At 35.2% G+C, this 15011-nt stretch overlaps 1 protein-coding gene across 1 annotated transcript in view; it reads right to left on the reverse strand.

The window, feature by feature from the left end:
• Positions 1-15011, reverse strand: part of LOC148939157 (uncharacterized) — a 459905-nt gene that overhangs the window by 223984 nt on the left and 220910 nt on the right. The window lies entirely within an intron of this gene.

The following is a 15011-nucleotide window of genomic DNA, read 5'->3' on the forward strand; positions in this document are numbered from 1 at the left end:
AGAGGTTGCATCCCTCAGTTTGAAGTGGAAATAGGTTACTTTGTTCAACTATAAGCTCAAGAAGTTCATTGTCAAAGAATTTTTTGAAGTATTTCAGTGGAGTCTCCAAGATGCCTGGAACTTGGCGAAGCTTTCCTTTCCAAGACAGATTAACGTTTTCTATTTCTACTTTTCTCCAGTCAAAGTTTTCTTGGACTTCCGGTTTATTCTTTGATTTTTCAGCACTTGCTGCTACCGGTTGCTGTTGCTGAGTAGAGGATGGAGCTTCCCCCGAATCATCGTTGCTGGGTTCACTGCAAGCCTACACGTCATCCTTTTCTACAAAGAAGTGGTGACTGTCCAGAAGAGGCAACAATTCTGCATCAGGATCATTGATAAGATACTCCTGAGACACAGAAATCTGTATCATCGTCATCATAATCATCTGAAAAGTCCGACAACATCTCTTCTAGAATGTCAAAAATATACTTGGCTGCCTCTTCTGCATCAATTTGGCAATTCTTTAGTCTGTCGTAAGATTCTGCCATCTAGAAAGGAATCAAAAAATTAGGTATGTGGCACACCCGCATATTCAATGATCCACCATCCCTGAGGGGATGTGTGCGCAATTATGTAGAGGGATTCATCCTACATAATGGCTGATGTAAAATTATACTGTTTTCTTCATCGTTTTAATTTGTCTTATTTAGTTGTTCGTTCCACAATTTTGATCCACGATTGTCCGATGTTGTATTTTTACTACATAAGGAAATGCATCTTGCTACAGATCCAAATTCTTGAACATATCGTGAATTTCATCAACTGTAATTCAAAATAGTATATATTTTATACACATAGGATAGACAAGGAATATCCAACCTTTTCGTGTTATTTCCAGTTTCTAGCTTAGAAAATACCTACCTTTTCATTCGTTTTTTTTATCCCTTGGTTTGATGACTAACTGCTTAGGCCACACGTCACACAGCAGAGGGGCTTCCACTCTCGAATGTAAAAATTCAGGGACAAGCCTTAAAAATTCGGGGAATTTTCGGGGACAAGTCTTCAAGATTCGGGGAAAAAACAAAATGGAATTTCGTTGCGAAAATTAGGGGCCAAAATTGGTTTTAGCTTTGGTTTCAGGCTTAGGCTTGGATCCGCGTAGTAAATCAAGCCTTTTACAGAGTATATTTTAGATCCAGAGCACGGGATTTGAAAGCAGAGCTGAAAAAAATAACTGCTGATATTGCGTCAAAAACTTCAAAATTATAAAAAAAAAAAATAGTGAACACATGTGAAATGTAAATACCAGTAGCAGTTTTTCATTAAGTCATTAATCTCAGCAATTCATTAATAGAATTTAAAAACAAATATTGTTTGCGGTTCTAGATATGTAAATTAAATAGACAAAATTAAACCTATAAGTATGGGGCAACATTAAAACAATCAAGAACTAAATTAAACAATTAAATTTAAACCTAAATTAAGAAGAATTTTCGACTAAAATTGACACATTATTGGTTTTTCATGCTGATTCGAGGGTTTTAGGTGTTTACCCCTCGGAAAATCCCCACGAGGAAAAAACCAGAAAGTACCCCTTCCCTCACAAAAAATACCCCCGCAGAAAATACTCTCCCGTTGAAAATACACCCGCGATAAATATCCCGTGGAAAGTACTCCCGCGGAAAATATCCTCCGCGGAAAGTACCCCCGCGGAAAATACCATCGGAGAATGCTCCCTCGACACAAACATTTTTTTTTTTCATTGTTTCTTGCTACTAAACTTTCCTTTCTTTTGGTTACCTCATAATTACTATATAGTCACCGATTAACCCCCAACCCTCCCACCAACCCTGCGGCCATCCATGTTCCAAATATAGTACTTATTGCAGTCTCATTTTCATATCAGCTCACCTAATGCCATATAAAAGTTATTATTCTTTTTTTTTACACTAAAATTATTTGGCATTGCTGACCAAAAGTTCGTGGTAAATAAGTCCGAAAATAATATAAAACATGACAAGAAAACAATATGAGCCTAATAACCAAATTTGTACTTTAAGCTGTAATGGAAATTTTCTTATTAATAATATTTTTGGGGTCCCTTCCGTTTAAATCCCCTATTCTCCGAACTTGTACATAGTCTATAGCTACATTTTGTTTCGTTAGGAGGAGGAGGAGGTGGTGCATTTCTTATGATAAGAATATGGTATTTAGGGACAGTTCTCCCGATAAAATAAACTATATCAATATTTCTTTAAATTGTTTTGTTTTTATCTCAGAATTAGCCTTCATACAGGGTTACTAAAATTGTTCAAGCATTAAAAGTTGTAAAGGTAGGCCTAGATATTTAAACAAGTCTACTTGGCTATCCCGACTTTGAGCAGAACATACTCTCAGTAACATTTTTTTTGTCTAACTAAGAGCTTTGCAAGACTAAAAAAGTTCCTGAAACTGCAGTTTGAAATATTACGCTCACTGAAAATTTTACAAGGGTGAAGGGACCAGAATAATAATTGTGTTGGGAGTACTGACAAATACAATCCTCACACAAAAAGAAAAGAACTTGAATTTTACACACCGAATGAAAGAAAAAATTTTAATGGTAAGAATTCCTGTCAAAAAGATCAATTCCTTCAATATATTATGCCGTCAATCATTAAGTATTAAACATTAATACAATATCTCCAAAACCAAAAATAGCAAAACAAAATAAAATTTAAAATTATGATTCGGTTTTAGCACTTGGAAATACTACATTCGAAATTGTTTGATCTAAATGCAGGAAAATGATAGTTTTGTGAAAATATGAAGAACCGTCTATACTTAAATTGTATCGGTCTGGTTCTTATGCAAAGTAAAACAGGATACGAAAATTAACGAACAAGAGATTAGTGAAAAATTATGGTATGTAAAGTAGTGTTAGCTAGAGATAGTCACTAGGGGTGACACCGTGATTGGTTGATTTTCGGGGAAATTTCGGGGATTCGGGGAACCAAATTTTTTTTCGAGGAGACACATAGATTTTTGGGGAAATCCCCGAAAATTCGGGGATAGTGGAAGCCCTGCACAGCAGCTCCTTGAAGGCATCAATCGACTGCCATCTTTTTATACCATGAAAAGATGGTGCTAAAAGCAATATTTTATTTGCAGCAAGAGAGGTCTACGCTCGAAAAGTACAATGTTGTTTTCCTACAACAATTGCCCCTATAGTTTTAATATAGAAGAGTGCATGTTTTCTTGCCTGCTCTGCATGGCATTAAACTTATTTAAAACGTTAAACGGAAACCAATTTCGGTTCCAGTGTTGGAATAATCAGCTAGTTTCATACTACATTCCTGTTCTCTGTGCCTAAACTTGTATGGTTTTCTAAAGTATGGATAATAAACTTTTTGTTGTAAACTTGACATTTTGCAGAAATACTCAGCTAGTTCCATATAAATATGGTTCATATATTTGATAATGTAAGGACATTAAAAAGAATAAGCAGAATTTTCTAATTGTTTATTGATTTCTTTATTACGATGGATCTTTCGAAATACAGTGAGTTTAAAAAGTCCAAGATTACAATTGATTTTTCAATATACCTTTCTTCAATGTCAAATAAGTTTTTCAGGTGATGCTTTCATCCTTTTAGACAATTTTTAGACAAATCTAGAGCCCCCTCAATATTCTAAAAAGTCCACAAGTACAACTCCTTCCCAGTAATAGAAAAAGGTTGCCAATACCTTATTGACAAAAATTGCACGTATTTTTTTTAATGCCCCTCGTACAATTGCATTTTGTGATACCAGCAAGGTAAATTCGGACCCAGGAGTCGGAATTAAGTGATGGAGACGATGAACGTGCAAAGCTGTATTGGTATCCCAGTACTCCCCAGACTGCTCAAATACTCCTAACCGACCAAGAACCAGATTAAAGCCATTAGATTTGCAATTAAGATTTTAAAATCTTAGAAGTTTCACCTGAATACCGTTAGCTTTAGTAGCAGTAGTAGTAGCACCGGTAGCAATAGTAGTAGCAGTAAGATTAATAGTAGTAGTCTTAGCTTTAATAGCAGTAGTAGTAGTAATAATATTAGCAATAGTAGTTGAAGCAGAAGCATTATGATACAAATATTGTCTTTTGATTAGTTCAACATCATCAATAATAAGCCCTGCCGGTTTTAACTTCAAGCACAAAACTGTTCCGAAGATATTGCTGATTTACCCTTTTGATACGGATGGCGTGTTGTGATTCAGTTTACCTTCCCCCCTAAGAATCCCCTGAAAATGTCACCTTCATACCCTTGGGCATTGTAATAGTAGTCACAGCAGAAGTATTAGCTGTGATATTTGAATTTTTTGCATCATTTTGGGAGGGACTTTTGTTTTCCTTATCGCAAATCCGTAATATTTCTCTTTATTTTCATTGTCTATTAGATTCATATTGGCCCTGTGCTTCGCCATCGCGGCATTTTGCGGCGTCACGCTAGGTTTTAGTATGTTTTTCCACAATTCCGTTAATTTTTTCATTTCGTTTGACCTGTACTGCCGCCTATCTCCTAATTTTTTTTTTGCAGATTCTATACTTTTATTTCTTAAATTTACTTGATCTCTGTAACATCTTTCAGCATAATTGGACAAATTTCCAATTACTCCTTTTCCTTCTTGCGAAATATAAGGTTCTGAAGATTGTGACTTTATACTGGCAAAAATTTTTTTTACTGTTACGTCGTCTCCGTAACCTCTGTTATGATTCTTTAAGGGAGAAATTTCTTTCCCTATCGTAGCTGGGTAGATAAGCCTCTCGTTCGCTGCGTCTAATAGTATTCTATTAGACCTTAAACAATTTGCACCTATAATTGCTTCGTACGGAAAGTTATCGCATATTATAAAGTTTGTCGTAAAGATCCTGTTGTCCCTTTTTACGTTTAGGCAAATTGAACCTCTTGCGTCTAATTTATGCCCTGTCACACTAGTTAAATTGGGATTATTAAAATTTCTTTGTTGCCTACATATTTGCAGAGGCAACATATTAAATATGCATGAGCTTATAATATTAACTGTAGCTCCGCTGTCAACTAAAGCCTTAAAGTAAACGTTTTCTACACAAAAATCCTTAAATATAGGCAACCTATTATTATTATCACTACAAGACGGCACTACCATGGTTTTGGACCTATTAAATATTCTGGGCACCCTCTGAGTCCAATTTATATTTCTGAGGGGCCTGAAACGTTTCCCTGAGCATTTATTTCATGTGTCGGTGCCTGTAATAGATATTCAGGCATATCTAATTGATTTACGTCTGTCTGCCTTCGCCATGTATTATTATGGTAACGTGGATGTCCTGTGTCAGTGCCGCTTGCTGGCGCTGACTGCCAATGCCGTTGGCTTGCAAAATTTTCATTTCCCATCGGCAAATTTTCGTGATTTCTATATAGCATTCTCGCATTATATTGGCTTTGGTGAGTATTTGGGTTTTCAAATCGGTAATTAATTTGTCTGTTGGGGGGAGGGGTATAAAAATTTTGTTGGTACACGTCGTAAGGTACTGATTGGCGCAATCTTCCCTGGTTATAGCCTAGTGCACCACCAGCGCTAAAATTTGTTCTTCCGAACAAATGGTTGCCATAATTTTGCCTACTGCCGACAGTAATTTTTGATGTGTGGTTGGGGACATAACGGCACTCCCTCGTGATGTGCCCAGGTCGACTGCAATTATAGCATCTTATTATTGTATGGTTATTTTCATAATTGGATTGTTTGACAGACTGAAAACGTACTGTTTTCTGCCTAGTGGGTTCTTGCGTTTTATTTCTTTGTGGCACTGGGGAGTTATCCCTTGAAAAGAAATTGGGGGATGCCTGATCGCCCTTGACGTTTATGTCTGCTTTTGAATTGCCTAGGCGATTTATTTTTGCTTTACTGTTATTTGCGACCATCGTGTCGATTTTGATCAATCACTCTACATCCTGAGCTGCGAGATCTAACGTCTGAATGTTTTTGGATATTACCACTCTATATAGTTTTGGAGGTAACCCTTGCAAAAAGGTATTTAGGATGACTTTTTCATACAGTTACCCCGAACCTTTTCCATAGTTTTCCTATACCGAAATGCGTATATTATTAAGATATTCTCTTATATTTTGTGAATAGTCAAAGCTCACCGTTCCGTGTTTTAATTTATTTATTGAACTGGTTTCGATAAATCTATCTTTAAATGCTTTTAACAATTTGTCCACCGTATTTATTGGCAAGTTGGCGTTATTGCCTATGGTATGTTCAATCTGTTTTAGAAAGGTTAAGGCCTGGCCTTTTAATCGTAGTAGAAGCATGTCGACTAACGTTTCTAGCTCTGTTTTTGTTAGTTCTACAAACTGGGCCAATTGGATATTAAATTCGTCAATATCTGATTGACCACTGTACTGAGGGATAGATTTTGCTATTTCTATGTTTTTCGCGACTAACTTTTGCGCCATTAATTTTTCTTCTAAATCCTCTGCCATTTTTTTTTGTTTGAATAATTTGAAATAAATTTATTTTTCACTTAACCTATTTTGGGGGAGGCTATTATCTCCTATGAGATATTTTAAAGGGTTTCCTGTGGTAGTTTAGTGGTTATAAGCCTAATCACTTTACTTATATGTCTGTATCTCTCCAATAATTAAATTCAAATTACAAAGTTTATACCGTAATTAGTTCGCAAGTTTTCTTCCAGTTTTCGACTGTGCCATTTGTAGCGATGAAATTTGTTTGTGTGTGACTATAAAAATGTGGCTGTAAAAGAAAGGACTGGGCTTGATTGCGGTAATAAATATTGACCGCGTCAAATCTAATATCGTACTTTAAAACTGCGAACTTACACCTTATAAGTTCTCCGATAGCGCCGCCTATAGCGCTAAAGATTGTGCCATCGATCACTGTACCACAACAATGGGGAGTGAAGTAAATTTGTAACCGCGCCACCCTCAATTATTGAGAGAAAATAACATGTGTAGCCATATAAATGTGACCTCTTTTCTTCGAGCGATCTGAAGATCTGATTCCCTGGGAACGTCCTTGGAGACTTGCGAACTAATTACCTGTTATTAGGCTGGCTACAGACATATAAAATGAAATAAACACAGGTAAAAAAAGCAACATATTTATTGTAACTTACATATTTGGGTGAACAGCAATGGGTCACTTCAAATGACAATAACGGTGACTGAGATACAACAATGAAAGAATCGCCACGCTTGAATGGCGAAAAAATTCTATCTGAATGGTCCTGATTCCGATTTACAAACCATTTCAAAAAGCACTTTTACCCCACTATCAAACGTAGTTTTTTTTGTCTTGCGCCCTGAGAACTGGCCCACCATTGGCTCAAGTGGCCAAAGGGTGTGAACCATTCGTCCCATAAATTGTTTTAAATATTTCTGATGATTCAAACGTTCACACGGTTCTTATTAGTTAAACATCGTTAGAAAAATTGTGTGTAGCACCTTTTTTATTGCCCACTCTCTTAGCGAAATCCAAAGCTTGGATAGCGCCGTTCTTTGTCTGAGGCTAACTGCGGTTTTTTTTTCTTTGCTGATTATGGAATTTTCATTTTTTAAAATAGATTTAAATTAATTATATGAAGTCGGAATTATCTTTAGAAAGAAGGAATTTTATTTTGGTATTTTAAATACATCGCATTTTACTCACGGTACAAAAATTTGGCTGATTTTGGAAAAAAAGGGGGAAAGACCCCCTAAAAGTCATAGAACCTTAATGAAATCACACCATCACATTCAGCGTATAAAAAAACCCTACTGTAGAAGTTTCAAGCACCTATCTACAACATTGTGGAATTTTGCATTTTTTGCCAGAAGAAAGATCACGGATGCGTGTTTATTTGTTTTTTTTTTTCTCAGAGGTGATCGTATCGACCCAGTGGTCGTAGAATGTCAGGAGAGGGCTCATTGGAACGCAAATTTAAAGTTCTAGTGCATTTTTTAGGGGACAAAAAACATGGAGGGCAACTAGACCCCTTCCCACGCTCTATTTTTCCCCAAAGTCATCCGATCAAAATATTGTGATAGCCATTTTGTTGAGCTTGGTCGAAAATATGATAACAATGTCTTTTAGGATGACTTTATCCCCCGAAGTCTCCGGGGGGAGGGCTTAAAGTTATGAACTTTACCCAATGTTAACATATAGTATTGGTTATGGGAAGTATACAGACGTTTTCAGGGGGGATTTTTTCTGGTAGGTGAGGGTGGGGTGGGGGAGGGGTCGGGGGCTATATGGGAGGATCTTTCCATGAAGGAAGTTTTCATGGGGGAAGGGACATTTCTATGAAGGGGGCGCCGGATTTCCCGTCATTATTAAAGAAAAAGATCAGAAATTAAATAAAAAAAACAGGTTTTTCAACTGAAAGTAAGGAGCAGCATTAAAACTTAAAACGAACAGAAAATGTTATGCATATGATTGGGTTCACCCCCTAGTAAATACCTCGCTCTTTAAGCCAAAGATATTTTAGTACTTTCATAAGAGCTATTTATTCTAATTAAAGGCTTGTGTGATTAACGGGTCATTTTTAAAGAATTGAGACAAAATTCGAACTTTAGCTTAAAGAGCAAGGTATTGACTAGGGGTGAACCCCCTAATATACGTATTAAAAATCTATGAATATAAAAGTTCGTTACGTAAGTTAATTCGTAAGTTACGTATTGCCGAAGGATGACAGATTGCCGAAGATTGTTCTTTTCGGCCAACCATCTAGGGCTAAACGGAAAGCAGGTCGTCCCCGTCTGGAGTGGGAGGACGTTATAAAGAAAGATTTAAAGGAAATAGGAACTTCGTGGCAGGGTGTAAAAAGGTAGGTTTTGAATAGATTGGGGTGGAGGAAGAGCGTGCGTAGCTGTGTTGGCCTCAGGCGGCTTGGTGCTGCGATGAGTTGTTAGTAGTAGTAGTAGTAGTATTACTAATAAAAACGTTCGTAAATAAAATTAAACAAGTTTCGAGAAATCCATTTAACCAAATAAAAGTAAATTAATATGCAATTCTTTTAATTATTCGTGTACGGTGAGCCAAAACCAAAACCTGCATTAATTCAAAAACGTTCAAAAATTAAATAAAAAAAAACAAGTTTTTTTAACTAAAAGTAAGGAACGACGTTAAAACTTAAAACGAACAGAAATTATCCTGTATACGAAAGGGGCTGTCTCCTCCTCAACGCCTCGCTCTTTACACTAAAGTTTGACTTTCTCACAGCTCTATTTTTTTTAAGCAATAAAAAACCTTAGCGTAAAGAGCGAGGCGTTGAGGAGGGGACAGCCCTTTTCATATACGGGATAATTTCTATTCGTTTTAAGTTTTAACGTCGTTCCTTACTTTCAGTTAATTTTTTTTTTTTTTTTTTATTTAATCATAGTAGTAATGGTAGTACTGGGAACAGTAGTAGCAGTAATAATATTGTATTAGTAGTAATAGTAACAATAGTAGCTAGTAGCAGCAGTATTAATAGTATTAGTAGCAAGTACGTGCTGCCTTTTGGTCAGCCCTTTCAAAAATACTGCTGATAAGCCCGTATCAGCAATCTGTACGTACATAGTATCTTTTGATTCAGTTCAACTTTCCCCTCAACGTCTCCTCAGATGTTTAGTTCAATACCCTCAGCCTTGGCAGCACTCGCTACAAACGTTGCAGTGTCAGTGGTATTCATTTCTCTAACGATGTCTAGGGTCAAGTTTCATGCTTTCTGACACCAATCAATAATTCATTCCAGAAGAGATACAGTAATCATTATTCAGTTGCATTATATGATAATGTCAATGGTTATAGAGCTTGATTCGAACGGTCATACCAACAGGGTTTTTAGCGGAGGTGTAATTTCGTCAAAATCTGGGGGGGGGGGCAAATGTGGAGCAATTTTACCAAGTCAAGTGAAAATGACGGTAAAAACTAAAAAATAAAACATTTGGTACCAGAAAGGTAAAATTTAGTACTATAGAGGTTCTTTAAAGTACTATAAAAAGGTAACTTCTAGTACTATGAAGGTAAATATATTAAAAAAAACTGATCTGTATCTGTTGATGCTTGATGTATGCAGGTTTATTTTGGTTTTGACAAGATTTTCGAATAAACTAAATTTCAGCTGCGGGGGCAAACCAGACCTCAACCGAGGTCTGGGAGGGGCAGTTGCAGGTTAATATAACGGTTTTTATAACTTTTGTTCAAGCTGTGATTTGCCCCTCTAAAGTCCTGATTTACAAAAAAGGCGTTTTAGACGTTATCATTGATTGACGTTATCGTTTTGATTGATTGACATCAATCAATCAATTGAACAGTCAATCAATCAAACAGTCAATCAATCGCGCATATACAAAAATATATTTTTGACGTTATCATTGATTGACGTTATCGTTTTCATTGACTGATATCAATCGATCAATCAATCAAACAGTCAATCAATCGTGCATATACAAAAAGGCGTTTTTGACGTTGAAAAAAAAACAGAGATAAAGAAAGAAGAACTAGAAAAACACCTTTATGACTGAGTTTCTTATTTTTATCTTCCAGACCAATATTGGAATATCGGTTTCAAAGAGATAGTATAGTATAGTTTTGTTTATACAAGCAATCATAGTACAGAATAAAAATTCCCACTAAATGGCGCTAGTAATTACAACGAAAACAAGAAATAAAAAGAAAAAACACGAGACTATAACTTGTTAAAGACTGACATGTAAAAAGGAACGAACGAATTGGCGAACCAGTTTGTTCTTGGAGTAGGCAATTCCAGTCTCACTTTGTTAGCTGACCTTGTGTTTATTTTATTCTTCATAACCGGTGCTAGAATCTCTATGTTTTTCACTGCCAAGAAGAAATTGGCCAAATTTACAGATCAAACCCAAACGACGTTCGTGAAGGCACGGTAGTTGCAGGACAGATAATGCCGATTCATAACTTACATATGCGTCTAAAATAATAGCCTTAAAGGCTCGTTTTTGTACTGACTCAAGTTGATCGCTTAGGTAGCTTGTGGCCCCATACAGGGCAAGCATACTCAAGAATTAGTCGGATGTATGTAAGATAAGCCGTCTTAAGTTGGGACACAGAAAAAACGAAACGACGTAGTAAGATAAGGGTAAGCATCGCACCTTGCGCCTTGTTAGTGATTGTATCAGCATGAGTACTAAACGAGCAGTCCATGCTAAATGTGACAGCGAGAATTGCAGCCGAAGATACACTAGGATACGGTGGAGGAGACTGACAAAGTCCCTCTTAAGAGGATTAAAGCGAAGGATTTTGGTTTTTCCTTCGTTGATTTGAAGGCTGTTGATAGTACATTGGTCTTTAAAGTTGCTCATTATTGCATCACTGAATTGGGGAACTGCCCCTAAGTTTTCAATGAGATATTTCAGAAGAACTGACAAGTCGTCTACATACTTAAACCTGTCCCGAAACTCAGAAAAGACAAAGTTTATAACTGCTAAAAACAACAGCGCTGCAAGTTTTGTGCCTTGTGGAGCACCACATCATTAGCACTAAATCATTATTTCGTTGCAGCACATTATAATTTTTATAGCTGTAGAGCTGTTAGAACCTCATTAATTATATAAAAGTCTAGAAGTAACACAATTCAAATGGTCATATACCACTTATTTATTCTTACAAGAAAAAAAAAACTGCAAAAATAAGACACACGCACACAGATGATATAGAAAACAAAAGTAAAAAAGTTAATAGTTAGCCGTCACGATTATGGCTCAAGACTTCTACTGAATTCCAAATAATTCCTCAACACCATTTCTAATTAAATACCGTTTAATTAAGATCAGTGTTGAACACGACGCAGCCCCATTGAGCCCAACGAACTCCATTGAATTCCCCTACAAATGATCTTCTTATGCACCGTTTTTTTTCTGTGTTTAGGCTTAGCCCCAGCAGTAAGGGCTGCAACCAATCCAAGAATATATGGGATTTTAGAGTTTCAAAGACTAATGTTCATAATTTCCAGTTCAGCATCTACAAACATCCCCTTCAGTGTTTCTTGGACCAACTAATAGCTTCATTTTTTTTCGCAATTATTAGCTGCATTAACAAAACGACAATAAGACCCCATCCAGATGCAACCTGTTTTGCACAAACGTCGTAGATATTAAAGAAACTAGGTATTCAAAAATTGTAAGAATCATTTTCTACAGTGTTACCAAGAATTACCATATTTAATACGGTGCAATACCAAGGATAGTGGAGATAAAAATTTGATTCTTACAATTGATTAAGAAGAATTTTAGGCAACAATCTATGTTTTAATAAACTAGAAAAAAAAAAAAAATCGAAAATCAACTTTTAATAAAAAAAAAACAAAAACAAAAAAAAAAACACTATTTGCAAATTTTTGGTGCAGCAGGGACCAAACAGCCTAAGATGCTATAGTTTTTCTTTGAAGATGTAGTTGTCTTTGGGAATCTACAAATTGTAGATGTTCAAGTTTTTAGGGAAGAATAGCTAGGTCAAATTTAACTAGGTAGTTCGGCTTATTAATTTTCACGGTTCAAAGTGGCAACACTGACAAAAATATGATACTGTCATAAAATTTAAAATAAATGGCATAAAAATTTAGAAAATCACGGTTTTTAAGGTATAAATAGATCTAAGATGGGTGGAGGAGGGCAACAATTTTGATGTGCGTGGTAGTTCAAATTCGAAACCCTTTTTAATACACCTTTACTTTTATGGACTGAAATTTTGATAAAGTTGCAGCTCCAGCAACTAGGAATTCTACAAAGCATGAATACAACCGACAAACAACTGCAAAAAAAATAACAAAGCACAACCACTTTAAGTCATTAGTTCGCCAAAACCTACGAGAAGAAAAAATTAAATTTTATTGATATTTTACTTTTTTTATAGTAATGTTTAATTTTTTTATGGTAAACTAATGCCATCTAGTCTAAGACAAATTTCTAGATAACATAAACCTTCTGTAACAACTACTTCAGACATCGCTAAGAATACATTTAGAAACCAGAGATGATTTCGAGTTCCGGCGGCCTAAGGTCTACAGGCGTTTTCGGTTGACAAATCAGATACTCGCTTTCGATTGTGAAAAGAAAACTAGTTTTGACAATAAAAATTATTAAAAATCCCCGCAATCAAATAGCCTAAAGAAATCAAATTTTGGTGCAATATTTGAATAGTTGAACAGTTAGTACGGATTTTTATTCTTAAATTCAGGATATTTATTGGATATATTAGCTATTTTTTTACATTTCTAACTGACTTTCTTTCCCCTCCCGCGAGAAAATCAGACCTGAGATACCCTTGGGATCTATAAATAAAAACGAAAGCAGATATTGATGAAAAACTTAGGAGCAAATCCTATAGAGGAATTAGCTGTTTACTGTCTTAGAAAGACACCCAACTTCTAGATCAACACAAAATATATATATATTGCAACTTTTGATTTTTTATTACAATCTGACAATCCAAAATCCATAGTCCTGGGTGGAAAAAAAATAGTTGATTTTAATATCCAACTGAAAATCTGATTAGTGGATTTGGAATCGAAATCAAAATTCTAAATCAGACTGTTAATAAAAATCAAATTTGGCGATTGTAATTCTCGATTTGAGAATCCCAAATGTCAATAAAAAAAACCTTACGTTTAAAGTGTATTCAGCCCACAAAAAAATAACCCTTGGAGATTGCTTAAAAATAACCCTTGGAGATTGATCGTTATTTAGTGTTTGCGCTATTCTAGGGCCCACAAGAAAAAAAAGAAAAAAAATGTATCGAAAAAAATTCTGGTCCGTAAAAAACCTCTCAGCTGTAGTAATTCAAAAGCCTGTATGTAACCTAGTATAAATTATACAGAATAATTAAAAATCAGTTCCATGTTTTGTGACTGTGATTAAGGAAAAGTTCTTTTTGCAAGGAATTATAAATTAGTAAGCAGTTTCTATAATATTTTTATAATATTATAATATTTATATAATATTTAATAATATTTTTATAATAAAATTTCTAGCTTTTTCTGCAAATAACAAGAAAACACTTTGAATTCAAATCAAGAGTCAGTACAATAATATAGTAGATTGTAGATGATGTATTGTAGATGGTGTAAATGCAGATGGTGTATGGATTGTAGATGGTGTAAAGAATTGTAGATGATGTAGGGATAAGAATTAAAGCATAAATGATCATGTATTGCGCGGTATATTTTCCCTTTTAAATTGGCCTCGTAAAGTTTTGACAATTACCTTAGAAATTTGAACCAGAATTAAAATTTTTAGAAGACAAACTTCTAAACATCTTGAGAAACAAATCAAATAGAAGATATTGGATTCAACTAGTCGATACAACTTGCCTGGTTGGAAGGAGTGAGATTCTCGCTTTCAAAATAGCCTCGTAAACAATTACTTTAAAACCGGAATTAAGGCATTTTTGAAAGAACATAAAATTCTAAATATTTTGAGAACCGAATCATATAGAAGATATTGGCTTAAATCAACCAATATAACTTGCTTCGTTGGCAGGAGTGGGACGTGAATTTGAACAGAAATGTCATGAAACGTCTTTTGAAGTTCTGAACCCCTGTTTGCATTGAATTCAAAACGCCTAGAAAAAATGGTTACTCAGTGATTTTTTTTTAGATCAATTGAGAAGCAAAAACTAATAAATATTAGAGTTTATATTTTTTTTCTTATTTCCTCCCAATATCCGAGTAATTGAGAGGCAAAAATGTTTAAATGGCACGGGTAAATGGTGGGAGTAAGTATGACTCTCTTATTGGACAAATACTTGTGTGTTAGTTTTTGGAAAGGCACACCTGCCGTCCTATTTTTGTATTTTTAACATTTAATCGAAGGCACGACCGGGAAAAGATACGATCACCGGGAGACGATATGAATTCATAAAAAAAAAACACAAAAAAATATTGGCAACATTTTTTTCAGTTGTGTTTACGTTTTCTTACAAACAATACTGTTGCTGCTGCTGCCGAGCTTTTAGTTCCCATGATAAAAACATAAAATTATAATGAGAGGATAAATCATAATTTGCTACTAATTT

This window comes from Artemia sp. Qi Xiang Cuo, chromosome 21 (assembly GCF_049724085.1).
Source record: "Artemia sp. Qi Xiang Cuo chromosome 21, ASM4972408v1, whole genome shotgun sequence".
In the NCBI taxonomy this organism is placed as follows: domain Eukaryota; kingdom Metazoa; phylum Arthropoda; class Branchiopoda; order Anostraca; family Artemiidae; genus Artemia; species Artemia sp. Qi Xiang Cuo.